The sequence below is a fragment of the Antedon mediterranea genome, chromosome 8, assembly GCF_964355755.1.
Source record: "Antedon mediterranea chromosome 8, ecAntMedi1.1, whole genome shotgun sequence".
NCBI lineage: Eukaryota > Metazoa > Echinodermata > Crinoidea > Comatulida > Antedonidae > Antedon > Antedon mediterranea.
Window position 1 is genome coordinate 26,419,476 of NC_092677.1, and position 17,381 is coordinate 26,436,856.

A 17,381-nucleotide genomic window follows, 5' to 3' on the forward strand; every position below is an offset into this window, starting at 1 on the left:
CCTATATATTTACCTTTATACGGCCGGTTATTATTCTTCGGCAATGTAAAAAAAGGGAAAAAAATCCTATTTTTAAACATCGTTAAATAGTGCGTAATTTCCACGCCATGTGACCCACAATCGTCCCAATCAAATGAAAGGAATTTATTTTGGTGTCAAATAATATTAATAACTATTACTTAATTTTTGGTATAGATGTTTATTGACGAACTGATTAAATACAAAACTAGACTAGATAAAAATATTTAATGTTCTAACATCATAGTGAATACATTTGTTTTTATAACAAGGCCATATAGATGGCTGCAGTCGCGTGCTTAGTGTTTACCGACCGACCGACCGACCAACCTACCAACTGACCGAAATTACTGAACATGTTTAAAAATGTTGAAATGTTTAAAAACAGTTATATTTTTTTTAATTTACACGTGCGTAGCCTGTCACTTTTGACGTGCTCGTATAACGTAATTTCGAGTTGAAAAGTAAGTCAAGAAAACAGAAATCGGGCAAAAAGAGTGCGTTGTAACATTTAACGCGCAGTGCGCGCGCAACAATCTGCGCACTCATGGCAATTTTGTAAACGCTTAAAATTGCCTGAAACGTACTCTTATTACATCGAAAATAAATTTTGAAAATTTTAAGCGCGCGTACGCATGCGTTACATGCGCTACGCACGTAATTGTATTGCCATATGATGATTTATGCCCTGAAATTTATGAGTACCAAATTTTATTTAATTGTGATTCATGGTTGTGAAGATATGATTACAAACGTGATTTCGTTAAATCGTGCGTAGACCACGTAATTTTTTATTGCGCACCGTGAAAACATAACCACATCGATTCCTTGCCATAAGCAATATACTGTGAAAAATTGACCTAGCTAGATTAAACTGATATCAAGATAAGGTCAGAAAGCGATAAAACGCATAGTGATACCGGACCGACAGACAGACCGACAGACCGACAGACCGACCGACCGACATAGTGAACTATAGAGTCGCTTCCACGCGACTAAAAATGTATATACAGAAATGAAAGTTATTATCTTTAGTATAAATACCCATTACCAATAGATATAGCATTCATTTTAGATGATATTGTTGTAGTCACGTAGTCGTAACGTAGGCTTGGTGTTTAAAATTAATATTAAGATGTGTTATATCTAATTCGTACAATTTTGGTAACTATTTAATTTATTTAGTTGTTTTTTTAACTGCTTAATAATATGTCTTATTTATTTTTATTTTCTTTTTTAAAGAAGCAAATTACACCTAATCATTTAACATAATTTTTATAGTGTTAGTTAAATTTAAATTTACATATTCTTTTTGATTAGTTTTTAAATCGCCCATGATAATAATGATCTCTTTTACATTAAAAAAAAATTAATGTTTTTTATTTTCATTATTATCTAAAATGTTTATGAAATTGAAAAAAACCACCATTCTAAACCCAGATAAAATGCTAACCCATTGATAAATGCTATACTAGTCATTAGAATAACATGAGCTGTAGAGTTGAAATACACTATAATTTATCTATGGCATGTTATACTTTAGAATGGAAAGTAGAGATATAATATACACAAAATATTTTAATTGTGATAGATTTGTTATGTATTCAATACCGTACATTGTCAGTGATATAATAGATATATGTTATGTCGTTCTTCACAACATTGTTAAATTATATAGTCACCATTCACAAATAAAAATTGTTAGAAATTCCATGTAATTATGTAGTAAGTATTACGGTTTAATAATTTACGCTCAATTGATAGTTTTCGTAAACGTACATTAATTTGTTCTTTTTATGGTATAATATTGTTTATTCTATAAGTTTATTCTTCTTGGACACGTGACACGACACGTTACGTGACACGAGTATTGTAAGTCTTATTAGTATGTTGCTGTTTGTTACATATTTAGAAATTAGCCCTACAATAAGCTTAATGTGGTTGAATAAATTGTTGCAAAAAACATAGCCTATTACTTCTACTAAATTAATTGTGTATACACTGAGTTCCATACGTAGCACATAGGAAAAACAGGCCATAGAAGGGATGAAAAGCGAGACAGTTGGAATCTATGCAATAACATCAGCTTTTTTGTTATCCATTTTGAAGAAGCCTATTCATTTGCTGTTTATATTTGATTTCTCATCATTCAGTTAATAATTGTATTACTACGTTGAGTCTGTGCAGACATTCCAAAATAAAGTTGGGGAGGGAAACAATAACCCTACCCTAGACACATGCTAACCCTGTTGTTGCCGCCTATATAATAATACAAGACCTCATCAAGGGTTCAGGCGGTAGGGGTAGAAAGATTCACTGATGTACGTGCACTAATGATCTGAGGATATTTGTACGAATTCAATCGCTTTTATTGAGATTAATTCGCGTAAAAAAACAACAACAAATAAAAACAAACAAAATAGGAAGATTTAGGAATGCACCCGATTCTGCTACTGTCCACAGGTGCTATCTGTAAAACTATAGCAAGTTATACACGTTGCTGTCTGCTATAAATGATACGATCTTTATGGTAATTATTTGGGTCATGTGAATTATTGCGACAACCATCTTCGGCTAAAATTTTGCGTTGAGTCGATACCGGTATAATTAACATAATAACATGGTGTGCCACCTTTTTCGTTAATTTGTACAAGCAAAAGTAATGATAACGATCACGACGATCAGTTAATTTTCTAATCCATCTTTTTCATACGCATGCAACAGCGAGTAACTCGCCAATTACAGGATATTACAGGATAGATTTAGTAATAATAATAATAATTTATCATGCTTATAAACTAAGTCTCATTTTAGTTGAGTCGTGAGTTGCAACCCTGGCACTAGGTCAGAATTGAACCCCAGAATTTGGCACGTTAACCACCAAGCTAAACAGCTCCACTATATTATGCCTATCTACAGTACTGCAGTATGAGAGATTAATACGGTAACTATCAATTTTGAAAAACTTAAATGTTGCTTTGTTTGTCAATATCATTTTTTCATTAAATTCAAAACTATAAAATTATTAACTATTCTACTATTGTTGTAAAGTTCGATTTCCTGATCAAAATGAATTGATAATAAACATAAAAGGATACTTTATGTCTGATGACGCATATGCGTCTTTTGTAGTGTGCCATTTGAATTTTGTAAAACATAGTTATATTCAATATTTATTAACTTCTAACAAAAACATTCATAACCCAATAATGAAAGGAAGGTTAATGCTTGCAGAAAGCATAATAAATTGGCTATAATGTTTTATGGTCTCTAACTAATGTGGTATATCCATTTTATTACTGTTATTCGATATCATGAATATTGACAACTTCTTTTTTAAAGTTATTCTTTTGAAATTCTAACAATTATAATTTCTTTAAACCCATAAAAGTCCGTAGTTGCCTAATAGCCTATTAATTGCAACAGCGAAGTTCAGTTCACAAATTTTTAAAATGGATATTCATTTATAAATATTTCCAGACAGTCTTTATTTACAATGCTAAAATATAACGTTGCAAATTAAATCTATTAAATTATTTCTCAATGGATTATGCAGGAAGGTTAGTAATATGAAAATTTCTCCACCCTTATTTAACAAGGCCATACACATGGATGCAGTCGCGTGCTCAAGTTAGTGTTTACCGACCAACCGACCGACCGACATAGTAAGCTGTAGAGACACATCGACTTTTTTACTAAAGCGTTATCAATATGGAGCAATGAACAAAATGACACACTGAATTGGTTTCTAAACATTTTTCTTGACTTGAAGCTATGGTGAAAGAGCAAGGTCCGTTAGACAAATTATTAGATCTAATAAAAAATTATTTATAATTATTAAAATTACTGACATTTTAACAGCTGTTTTCAAGGAATGTAGTTAATGATTCGTGTATTTCTTAGTTAACAAAACGCCTAAAGGATTATAAACATGGATCTCAGAATTATATGCAATGGTTTATGCATCTTTTGTATTACAACAAAATCATAGGTACAGTAAGAAATTATTATTATTGTATTTATTTCTTTATATACATATTTTTTATATTATTGACCGATTATCCAAAATAGTTCAGTGTTAATGATTTCCAAATTTCAAATTTACCTTTTAGTGAGATCTAACTTATCCAATATAGGCCTACTGTGTTGTGAGAGCATGTGGTCCAAATATTGTCAGTAGCTTCTTATTTGGCTCCGTAATTATAGACATATATTCTGGTAACATTGATTCTTCTGTACATGGATACGCAAAGTTTCTTAAGTTAAACAAACAACGGTAGGTAAAACAAATACGTCCTGCTTGTTCGACGGTCAGTAGTTGAGAGACAGACCAAGAAAAAAGGTTTGCATGCCGTAAATAACACCTGCTAATTGATATGCAAATTGCCTCTACAACCTTATATTTATTAATAGTTTATTAACGTACTTTCTTATTACCTCCACCAAGGAGGTTATATTTTCACCCCTGTATGTTTGTGTGCATTGTGTGTGTGTCTGTCTGTCTGTGAACAGCCTTGAGTTCACAGTTTTTTTGCGATTCTCACCAAATTTGGCCACAATGATCTATGCCCCAAAGGCTCGGACGAGTTCGAATTTGAGGGGAAAGGTCATAACTAACAAAAAACTATTTTCCTGTCTAGAGACCACAGTTTTTATCCGATTCTCACCAAACTTAGCCACAATGATCAATGACTCATCATATAATTGTGGTTAAATTTTGAAGGGTCAGGGTCAAAGATCAAGGTAAAAAAATAATAATAATAAAAAAAAACCTCAGCGGGACTTGAACCAGCGATCTCAACTGTGAGAGGCTGGATACATAACCATTACACCAAACTCTCCTCAACAACTTTGTAGTGTGCAGTTAGCCTATTTACACTTATAACTATAATACAAAAAAAATATATAATATATATATATCCAATCTTTTCCGGGGACATTTTATGTAGGGGAACTTTACAGTAGGCGGAGGTTTGCACTCTCGGAGTAACCTCTAGTTAACAATGTTTTTTTTTAATTAACACATTATTATTAATTATTCACTGTTGTTTTCATTTCTTTACATACATATTTTCTTATAGTTGCGTCAATTTTTGTACAAAAATGTCATTAACATATCAGGTCAGTTTAACAACCGTATGTTAAAATGGCTATTTATAGGCTACTATTGTATTATTCCAAATGACATTAAGGTCATATACTTGTAAATGTGATTCTGTGTGTGTCATTTATAGCTACTTCTGAAAAAACATCAAAGAACACTGTTTCAGCTTCAGAAAAATCAGAAAGCCAAATTAAGGTAAGCATCAAATCAAAGTACACAAATTATAAGAATAAGACTTAGGCCTAAATAAAAGAAATTTCATGTTGGCGGATAATTTTTAATAAAGTATAAGACGTGGCTAGTTTAGTTACTCTTCAATGGTGACGTTTTTTCCGCGAAGGTTGCATATACCGTACTACCATTATAATGATTACTTTATGTTAAGTTCATTCTTTCTGGACGCACCGTTACACCAGAGTACCACTGTCATTTTTCGAATAACGTTTATAATTATTATAGCCATAACTTAATAGGCCTACATAAGCTTAATGTGGTTGAATAAATTGTTGCAAAAAATAGCCTGAGTTAATACAGGTATAGTGATTGTCTCCAACGTTGAAAATCCCTAATACGATGATAAAGTGCTGTAAGCACTAAAAAGTAGAATTAAAACAATGTTTCATTAAATGATTTACAAATAAAATATGGTATCAAAGTATTCTTTTCGATACTTAACTATGAAATTAAAATGCATTTACATACTTTGATTTCGAATTAGGAAATCTAAAGTAAACAAAGTACTGTATGTAGGCACTAAAGTAATGCTAATTAAATACTGGACGTTATGTAAATTGAACAGGCTACATAATAGTGCACCCCAATCGCCAATGTAAAATTGATTTGATTTATCTGTACCGATAAGATGGTAATTATTCGGAGAATTCGTAGAATAAAGAACAGTGGGCTACTTCGTTTAAACCCTCACAATTGTGTAGGGACGCTCAGGGCTAGAGTATGTCTAGAATAAAAACGTAGCATAATGTTATAGTAATGATCACCTTAAACGAATAATTCGCTGAAAATTATTCCCATTGTAAAAGTAATTACTACGTTCTAAGCTGCAGGTGGCCTCACCGATGTACTATTTTGAACACACGCTAAAGCTCTGTCTACACTATCAAAAAAATGTCATGTGCCCATATATGGACATGATGATGTCATATCACCACTATATTTAAGCATATCACTACCATATTTGGGCATATCACCCTTTTTTTGTCAAAATACTTTTATGGTGTAGACAAAACTTAAGAACATGGAAAGAAACGAATAACCTTAAATCATCCTATAAATGTTGATTATTAAATGGAAGTGAATTAAAGTAATCCACGACCACGTGGCTTTTCTTTTACTTGAAACGTAACTATCGACCCACCTCTCTAAACGGTAATGATGCTGTTTACACGGTCAGCTTTTACATTTTACCTATCGGATGTCGCACGGCGGCGTGCATAGCGGACAAACTCTTCGTGTTTGCCTTTTATAGATAGACAACAGACCCCAAGATTATCTTTCAGATTATCATATATATATATATATATATATAATAGATAAGAAGATGAATAAAAGTGATTGTTGAAAATTAATACATCTTGGTTAGTTTTAGTTTACCTCAAGGAGGTATATGTAAGCGGTCGCGTGTGTTTGTTTGTTACTTGGCAAAATAAAATTTTGCCAAGTAGGCCTATAGTGTTTACTTTGTATGTTTGTTTGTTTGGAGACAATTTTCAAAAGCCGGCGAGCAGTCTTAAAGTAACAAGTGTACTGAAATTGCATTTTCTCGAGAACTACTTGTCCAAAAAACATCATTTTTGTACAAGAGGCAAGAGTTATAAATTGTGATTTGTAATTTTTAAAACATAATTTGATTTATTGTGCACCTTTGTTGATGCGAGTAGTTCAAAAAACCTATTTCTTTTCAAATTCCCTCGTTTGATTTTCGCGTTGCTGTTCTATTGTCAACTGAAGCTAATTGTTAATAACCATTACACCAAACTCGCATACACATGCTTGTAGTGAAATTAGCCTAAATCACAAACAGCATTAAGACACACACAAATATATATATGTATATATTTTCCCGGAGAAATCTTATGTAGGAGAATTTTACAATAGGCGGAGGTATGCATTCTCGGAGTGGCTTTCTAGTTTAATGTACATTCGTTTTGGATCTCTTTCCTGGGTCCTACAGAGAAAAAGGTTTAACTTCTTTATATACTTTGTACTCATATGGTTTTTATTTCAATATTAGCTAAATAGTGTTCAAGAAATTAAATGAAATACTACCATAATCGACGTACTTATTACATTGCGGTAATACAGGTGATTGATTGTGGGAGTGAGATTACGCTTGACGATGTTCACAGTTTAAAGGCTAAAATAAATGATGCTGAGTTTGTTAATGCTACAAAAAGACTGATCTGCGAGACATCACAGTGGGTTCTTAGGAATGCAGAGATTCGCATAGCATCTGATCCACCATACTCATTGTGCACAGGGAACAATGCTAATAAATTGTCATTGTATAGAGGGGAAGATGGGTCAATTAAGACTGACAGATCAGGAGACAAGGTAATCAGAGGTTTTGTTTTATTTACAACTTTTAAGTGTACCGGAATGACAAAATAAAATCATACAGTAGGCCTACATTACTTGTAATTATAATACCATACTGATGCATATTGTTTTAACACAGACAGTTGACTGTGGAAATGAGATTACACTTCAACATCTTCAAAGTTTAAAACCTGAAACAAAGGATGAGGATAAATATTTGTTTGATGCTACTAAAAGACTGATCTGCCAGACACCAGAACGGGTTCTTAAAGACGCAGTTATTGTCATATTGACTGATGATTCAACATACTCACTGTATGCAGGGGACAAGAATTATGAATTTGAAATATGGGTCAATTAAGACTAAAAAGAAGGCAGGAAAAAAGGTTATCAGATGTTTTACTTTATTTATAACGTTAAATTACTGGAATGGCTACATAAAACCATACTCTATTATTATACTACCATAATCGATGTACTTAAAGTATGATTGTTTTAACACAGGACGTACAGATGGTTGATTGTAAAAGTGAGATTACACTTGGAGATGTTCAAAGTTTACAATTGGAAACAAATGATGCTGATAAAGATTTTATTCAAGTTACAAAAATGCTGGTCTGCAAGACACCAACGTGGGTTCTTAAAGATGCAGAAATCCTTATAGCATCTGATCCACCATACTCATTGTGTGCAGGGAACAGGGCTAATAAATTCAAAGTGTATAGAGAGGACGATGGGTCAATTAAGATAATAAGGAAGGCGATAACGAAGGTACGTAATTAGGTCTTTTGCTATATTTGACTTTAAATCATTGGAATGACAACATAAAACACACATTACTTGTATATAATACTACCATAATGACGTACATTGTTTTAACACAGAAAGTTGACTGTGGAAGTGAGATTACAATTGGAGATGTTCAAAGTTTGCAATTTGAAACAAGTGATGATGATAAAAATTTCTTAGATGCTACTAAAATACTGATCTACGAGACACCAAGGTGGGTTCTGGAAAATGCAGAAATTGAAATATCAACTGATGATTCAATATACAAAATGTATGCAGGGGACAAGACTCATGGATATGTAGTGTTTAGAGACAAAGATGGGTCAATTAAGTCCACCTCACAAAAAAAACGTGGTTGGAGGAATTTGCTATATAATTTATATATAGATGACTCGGATAGTTGGCTCCCGATTGCACCTCTAATGCTTTGTTCTAAATTAGCTATCGAGGGGCGGAATGTCAGAAGCGCAGCAAGCGATGAAATCAAGGGGGGATCATCCACTAATTGAGTATTTTGCGATGGGCTGGGGGATTAATGGACCGCCAAGGGCCCCGGTCGGAGGCTTTGGCGTTCCAGGGCAACCTAGATCATTTGAATCGGTGTACGCGCACAAATATGACAATATTATTGTTAAGACTAATACACTTTAACAAAAAAACAACTCTCATTTTTATTACAGAACTTTTTATATTCCTACCAAACATACAACCAAATGTATTGATTTTTTTATTTTTAAATCAGTTTCCGGCTATAGACTTTGACCTGATTCACCCGCGTACCGTACCCCGAACCCGACTACGCGATGTACTATGTTGCTCCAGTGTTCTTGCCTTGTGTTTGTGATTACGCAATACGGTACTTTGCAACGATATGTCGTTTGTTTAAAAAAAAATGCCATTTTACGATTCGTTGTGACAATTTTTTTTTTTGCTAAAACAAATAGGGGGCAGAACCCCGTGACACAACCGTAGGATTAACGAGAGGGGGTTTCCCCCAAACACTACAAATTTGAGCCACAGCCACCACATTCATGGTAAATGGCACCCACCTCCCATCACTATAATCTAGTTGTCCCCGGAAATGACACTCGTACCTTTTCTGCCGACAGTGTTTTGTTTTGATTTGCGTACAATGCGTAGTCAGTACTGTTATATATTGTTTAAAAAAGAGGTTAAAAAAAGCCTGATTAGCACACGCCTAAACCCGCGCCTCATGACCACGAAAGTGGCAATCGAGTTGCGTAGCACCGACAGGGTTGAGTTTAAAGGGGGTTTAGAAAGGGTTTCTCTATCCCGAACGTAAGACAATTTTGAAGAAAAAAAACACGAAGTGCTTACAAACTGTTATAGTGCAATCTTAATTGCAAGATAACAGGATTTTTTTCGACGAACTTTGATCAAAACGCTCGAAATGAACATCTGACCCCGCAGTATGCACGTGCGGAAAACGTGCGTGGTACTATGTTGTGTCAACTTGAGATATACACTCTACAGCCGGGCGAATAACTCAATGTAAAGAGTGGTTGCAGTGATCGCCGTGTCTATAACACATTTCAAAATTGCCGCCATTTTGGACAATTTGTCTTTTCTGTTTATGGCATTAAAAGATGTTATCAAGATAGAAATAAATTCAATCATAAGTAACAATAAATGTTCAACTAATATTTCACATCATTTGTGTAACAGAACAAGTTTAACGTTAGAAAATGTCGACGCAATATAGTCATTTGTCTCGTTCCATCGACAAATGCTAAACCCAATGATCCGGTAATTTCTATTGTCATTGGAATAACATCAGTTGAAATAAACACAATATCTAGAAGACTTGCATTGTAAATGTTATGCTTCATTTAGAATAGAAAGTACACGCACACAATACGTGCGATGGTTGATTTCTTTATAATGTGTATATCGGACATTGTCAATAATACAGACAGATATTTGTAAAGAATCGTTCACAACCTAGTTACAATATTATTATTTCAATATAGACACATAACTACACGATTTAGGAATGATACGTAATTTATAGTAATTATTTAATTTGGTCATAAAACCGACTTTGGCTAAAATCTTGCTGCGGAGCCGATATGAACAAAAATATGGTACCGCCTTGTTAATTGTATACAACAGGGTCGCAATTTATTATTCTAGGGCACCGGAGTTATATTAGAGCGATTGATTACAGTTTCGTTAATAACAAATAAGTTTGATTTTGATTATGATGGTAACAGGTAAGTTTAATGATACGTTGATATGAAGTTTGCGGTACACCACGACGTTTATTTTAGAACTATATATACGTGGTGTGCCGCAAACTTTATAACAACATATGAATTGGTTTCTAAACATTTTTTTGACTTCATGCTATGGTGAAAGAACAAGGTCCGTTAGACAAATTATTAGGTCTAATCAACAATTATTTATAATTATTACAATTACTGACATTTTAACAGCTGTTTTCAAGGAATGTAGTTAATGACTCGTGTATTTCTTAGTTAACTAAACACTGAAAGGATTATAAACATGGATCTCAGAATTATAGTGACGCAGAACATAATTCAACAGTTAATGTATCTTTTGTATTGGGCCGGTTTAAGATATTATACATCTAGATGTATATCTTTCATGTATATGGAACTCTCCCTTCGAGTCAACATAACCTGTAACCTCTTTCTGCTGATCTGTTTCTCCAGATGAAATGTGAAATGAAGAATTACCCTGACCGTAAAGAGATAGTTTTACGTTCTTGTAACTGGTTGCTTTATCAGTCTCTAACTTGGTCATGAACGCTTGTAGTAGTCTTCGTAGTCCAGTCTGTTCTTTCGTTTGTTGAGCGCCCTCATTTCCACAAAGTTTGAGTATGATATTTGCAAGTGTACGTTTGTTTATTTCATCGACGCAAAACTGAAAGTTTATAACAATAATTAAACTGATGAAAACAATTAGTAGTAGTTATGAATCATTTCAATGACAGTGACGTCACAGAACATTTTAGCCACATGGACCTATAATATCCATATATCAGATTGATATTACTTTTTTAAATCCAGAAAATGTTCGTTGATAAAAGAGCAAATATAAGAAAGAGAAGTATTGCCTATAGAGGGGGTAAATATTTAGAATCGTTTGCCTGATCCCAAAAGTGTCAAACTAAAATTGGAAATTTAAAAAAAAAAATACAACAAAAATACTCACTCATGTAGAGTCCACTTATTATTATTTGTTATCATTATTGTTATTTGATATTTTAACTTTTTTAATTGTTGTTTTTGCTAATTAGATATAATTTAAAAGGTAAAGTGTTTAAGAGCTTCGGCTCGTTACATAATCCATTTTGTAGAAAGAAAAAAATAATTTTCACTGAGTAACATAAAATTACTTTATGTCTCAATTTTGCTTAATATAGACCTTTTCCAAAAGTCTTAAATAAAAAAAATCCTAAGACCTACCATGACTTCTTCGCGGTGTTTATCATTCAGGTGAACCATTACAGCAAACTTCTTCGCACAGCTGCTATTAAATGTAACTTGTTCTCCATTCAAGCCACAAAATATTAGCTTTAAGTTAGAAAACCCTTTTTCTCGAAACGAACTTGTGAAATCTTTCCAGTAGGATAGATGATTGGTCCAATCTTGAACTGGTAGGTTTAATGTCTCAAAGTCGGGTTCAGAAGGCCTGTCACGTAGGTCAACAGAAGATAAATCTTCAAAAACACGAGATATACATCTGTGACTTTCTTCATTGGCAAGACAAGAACAATCTGGAAGGTCCACAATCCACTATAAAATACAATGTATATCAATTCAGAGAAACACTGATGAAGGGCTAGTGCAATTTTTCTCTCCGGCTGTTTCACTTTATCGTTTTGGTTTAGCATATTTTATTTGTATCTCCATTGAGGTTCAAACACATTTTTTCAGTAATATGTCTTTGAATTTAATTCAGAGAAACACATTTTAATATGTCATATGAAAAATGATCAATGTGATTAAAGTTAACTTTTAGTAGGCTTTGTATTCAACTTAACTATTATCAATGTCGTGAAAAATAGTAGGCATAGTAATGTACTTATTAAATAATAAGTTCTTATAAGCCTTTTATATCGGTAAAATATAAGATTTGACAACCCTTTGAGAACAATATTATGTTCTCGAGAAATATATTTTCCTCAGCTAGCGCTTCGGGAAATATATATTCCCTCGAACAAAATATCATTCTCTCAGGGATGTCAAAACTTATATTTACCCTCTAAGCAGTCAATATCTGTATAATAATGTACTGTAAAAGAAGTATATTACATTGGTATTTACTCTCCATGTGTTTATCGTCACCTTCAACGTATACTCGGCAACAGTAGCTTCACAACAACGGGGAGGCCTACTCCATTCAATGGTACCAACGCTCGTCTTTCCATGACTTTTTGTTGCAAGAAAATCTGCGCATGCGTTTGCAAATTGACGTTGTGTTTGTATGGCTTCATTATTCGTTTGAACGTTTGTTTGTTGAAATATATCATCTACAACAGATTTCAGTTTCTTGATACTGAATTCATTCTTTTGCTGGGAAAAAAGATGAATCGAATTTCATTACGCCTGAATGAAAATTCTATATACATTTTTACATACATCTTTTTTTTTAATTCGGTAGCATGACTGTTAATTAATTAAAATCATTGATAAAAACTCTTATGTTATAATGTAGAAACTAACACAAATTAGTATGTATTATACATACATATTAATAAAACAGAATATCGCCATTTATAGTGAATATATAGTAGACCGTATATCCCCAGCATTTGATTCAGTCTCTGGAAAAACCGCTGACAAAAATATATAGCCATTATTATTATTGGGCCACCGGTACGTAAATCATGTTTTTTAACTGACCGAAGAAATATGATTATTTTTATAGACTAAATACTTTATTATTGTTGAAATAAACATCCTACTACTCAAATCTCAAACTACCTATAAGCTCCATAAATATCTAACAGTAGCGCCTAATAAACAATTCATTTAAAAATGCTCATCTACCGATTTGGAACAGCAACCACACTAGCTATATATATCACACTGAATGAGTACTGTATTGATATTACCAGTACATGGACGTGACACATGGGCCGTTCGGACAGATTACCGGCTAAGTTCCGGCCGTTCCTATCCACTAAAGTTAGCCTAATGAAAGTGAGTAAATTATGAATAGGCCTACCATTGATTCGGTGTCTCCCGTGGAAATCCACCACTGACAAAAATGTGCTGCCATCATCTAGGCCTAGCCAGGTGCTGAACTTACATACAAGAGATACAGTACACTACAATCAGAAAGAGTTGACTTGTTGAATGAAGTTGTGTGCACCACCAACAATAGGTTGACGTCACTTCATTTACATTTAAAGATTGGAAATTCCAATAAGAATATTTTAGAAAAGCAAACAGTCGGTTTCCAAGCATTTGGTTGGTAAGTATGGTTAATACCCTTGAAATATTTTAGGTTTACTTACCACCACTAAAATTTCACCGTATAAATATAAATCCTAGCTACTAGCTGCAGAATTTCGTAGTAAAAAAGGTGTCTTTGATGACAACAATTTAATATAACAAAACCTGGAATTACCAAGCCGACGAGAGAGCTTCGTACTGCTGGAACGATTGGTGTGTAGGCCAAATTACGTGTGCGTGGTTTGTTTCCGACCATCAGAATGGAAGGTGTTTCGTTGCAAAGTGAAACATGGTAGGCCTTAAAGGTTTTAAGTTTGGTGGAAATTAAAAAGAAAAGCTACTTCTTATTTTTGGTTTAGGTGAAGCCGCATATTTGGTTGGTGTTCTACATTCTCTATAACATAAACTCAACATGCCAAAGGAGGTACGGGTAAACATATTTTTGTAGTAAAATTATTGTCCACTATATATTATAATGTTTCGCACTCGGTATTCATAACAACTAAAGTACGTAACAATGCTTTTAAAAAGGTTTAAGTTACCAGGGCATTAGGTACACCGGCAGGTTATTTAAGAAAAAAAGATAACAGTGATTGTTTTTTTAAATTTGAAGTGAACAAATAAAATATTCATCATTCCAAATCCAAGGGAATATATAAAGGATATAATCGTATTAACAAAAATACCATTTAATGTATTCAAATATTGTTTTTACACAGGTTGATATTGATTGTGGAAATGAGATTACCCTTGGAGATGTACAGAGTTTAATCTATAAAATAGATGAAAATTTAGTTGATGGTACCAAGAGACTGGTTTGCAAGACAGAAAAGTGGGTTCTTAAAGATGCAAAAATAATTATAGCATCTGAGCCACTATACTCATTGTTTGCAGGGGACAAGGCTAATGTATTCACAGTGTATAAAGAAAAAGACGGGTCAATTAAGACTGAAAAAAAGGCGCGTGGTTGGTTGAAATGGTTCTATGATGCATGTGTCTGGGTTAAAGATAACGTTTCGATTAGAGAGATACTAAGCATCATACTTTTGTTTTCGTCTAGTAAGAGAGCTATCAAAAATTAATAAAAATAATAATAGAACAAACATCAACATATTTAATAATAAATCAATCATGGTTGTTATTATCGAAATAGGTTATACTTTTTTCAAAATTTCATGCTGAGATAGATAAAAATAGTTTAAAAAATCAATGTGCAGGCCTACAATCAATATAACACAGGAAAATAATAATAGGCCTACATTACAAATTTACTCAATTATTTGTAAATATCATATCTTCACCATTTTTTGTATGGACAGTGTGGCTTGCTATATTTGGATTAAAGTACAATTTGATTACACTAGTTATTAGTTATAATGTATCACCATTGATTCATTAATCATTATTGCGTCGCAAGCTCTGATGTTGTTTTCTTAACATGGTGAAAGAGCAAGGTCCATAGTTGAACTAATACTTCAGCTTATAAGGTGGAATATTATCTGATAACTGTATAGGCCTTTACATAGCCTTTTTAAACAATTTATAACCACCATTTTAGACATTTGCATTGTTTTAGATTGTTTATAACATTTTTCCTTCTTTTTAATTGTGAGTCCGAAGTTTTAACTTTCTGTATTGTATGTTGATTATGACCGAATGAATGAATGAATGAATGAATAGTATTTAAAATGGATATTATATAAAAATGTAGTAACTTTAATAATAATCATTTAATTTCATTAATTAATTTTGTATTCATTCAAAAGAGAAATATCATTTAAAAAAATATAAACGTTGATCAAACTGGTTCACTGACTTGTTTTCATTTACTTATAACAGTTGACATCAACGAATACAATAAACGATACATTCATATTTATTAGTTTATAGGCCACAATGTTGGGTTTTTATACAGATATGTTGTACCCCTAAACAAATTTTGTTTCAAATTTTTTTAATATGCCATTTTAATGTCACGTAATAGTTATTCACTTTGACCGAAAACTGGATCAAAAAAAAATTTACCTAAAAAAATGTAATTTAAAACAGAAATGCTGTCTGTCAGATTACTCAAACTCAAATGTTACAGTAGGTGGAGGTATGCAACCTATTGTTTTGGTACCGAAACAAATTTAATGGGTCACGAAATGTACGTTATTGTTATTATTTATTTAAATAGATATCCTACTAAGTAGTAGTACACAAAGTACTGTATTATTAATTATTAATTTCATGAACTTCAAAATGCACTATGGTGAAAATAAACATTTAATATCAGGGGCGGTCGCATGAATATTTTAATGGGGTTGCCTAAAGAGTAGGCCTACAGAGCGGTAGACAGTAGTATTTGAGCCACAGTCCCCATGGTAATACACGAACAATAGAAATGTCTACATTCAACTGCAAACACAATGTAACAAACCAAAAAATATGTGTGAATGATTAAACTAATGGGACGAAGTTGAAACTAGATACAATATTTAGGTTGCCAGCAACAAGAGACCTCATATTTTACTCACTGTTTCAACAAACGCAAAGATTGTAACATTTAAGCACAATTAGCTTAGTATAATTGAACAATCTAATTATTACAATGGATCAAATATATCATACACATTTATCTCTGATTAGATATGATCATATATCATGATACTACTTGACTGTCATTCAGTCAAGATTTAAAAAATGGTTTTAGAACACAATTTCTGATTTCATCGCCGAAGGTTTTCAACCGGGGCCGCGGTAAAAGCAATTTTCAGGTCAGTGTTAATCACTTGCGACTTTCTGGTTTTGACTAAGTATTTGCTGCCCTCTTTAAGCCTAGGCGGCAACGTTGCCCGTTGGTGGCGATATTAATTACTAAATTTTAATTACTAGCAGTAACCCGTGCACGTGCTCCGCACGGTCGTTTCCTGCCTTATTATGTGGTTATACTTTGCATGTACAATAAAAGCACACTCCGATAAAAGTACTTTGACAAATTATTAAAATAAAAACAAATTGTATCACGAATAAAATTCGGAACTACTGCCATTGACTTGTTATACACTATCTCTTCACTTTAAGAAATATGTAGGCTAAAAAATTAAAGCAATAGTGCATATAGAACTATTTACTTTTGACTTTACGAAAACAAAAGACGCTAAAGAAAAATATGGGAGATTTGTTACCTACTTGCTACTTTTTTAATTAAATTGTGGTCTACTAGTAACCCATGCTCCGCATGGTTTGTCTGCCTTAATAATAATTCGCATGGCATGATTAAGTATATGCGAACTCTTCCCGGCCCCTGACAAATTATTTTAAAAAAAATTGTCAAGAATGCAATTCAGAACTATTTACGGCCATTGATTTTGTTCAATACTGGATATGGGACTTTGCTTTGTGAATGATTGATTGCGGAAATGCGATTACACTTAAAGATGCCGTGCGTCTGTGATCTTTGATTTCATAGTATCAACGGTGCA

General features: G+C 33.0%; 1 long non-coding RNA gene across 1 annotated transcript; it reads left to right on the forward strand.

Moving 5' to 3' along the window:
• The first annotated feature begins 13,920 nt into the window (after positions 1-13,920).
• Positions 13,921-15,564, forward strand: LOC140057363 (uncharacterized). Its single transcript, XR_011846921.1, has 3 exons — positions 13,921-13,933; positions 14,274-14,338; positions 14,634-15,564. It is a non-coding gene; the product is annotated as an uncharacterized lncRNA (long non-coding RNA).
• The last annotated feature ends 1,817 nt before the right edge of the window (positions 15,565-17,381 follow it).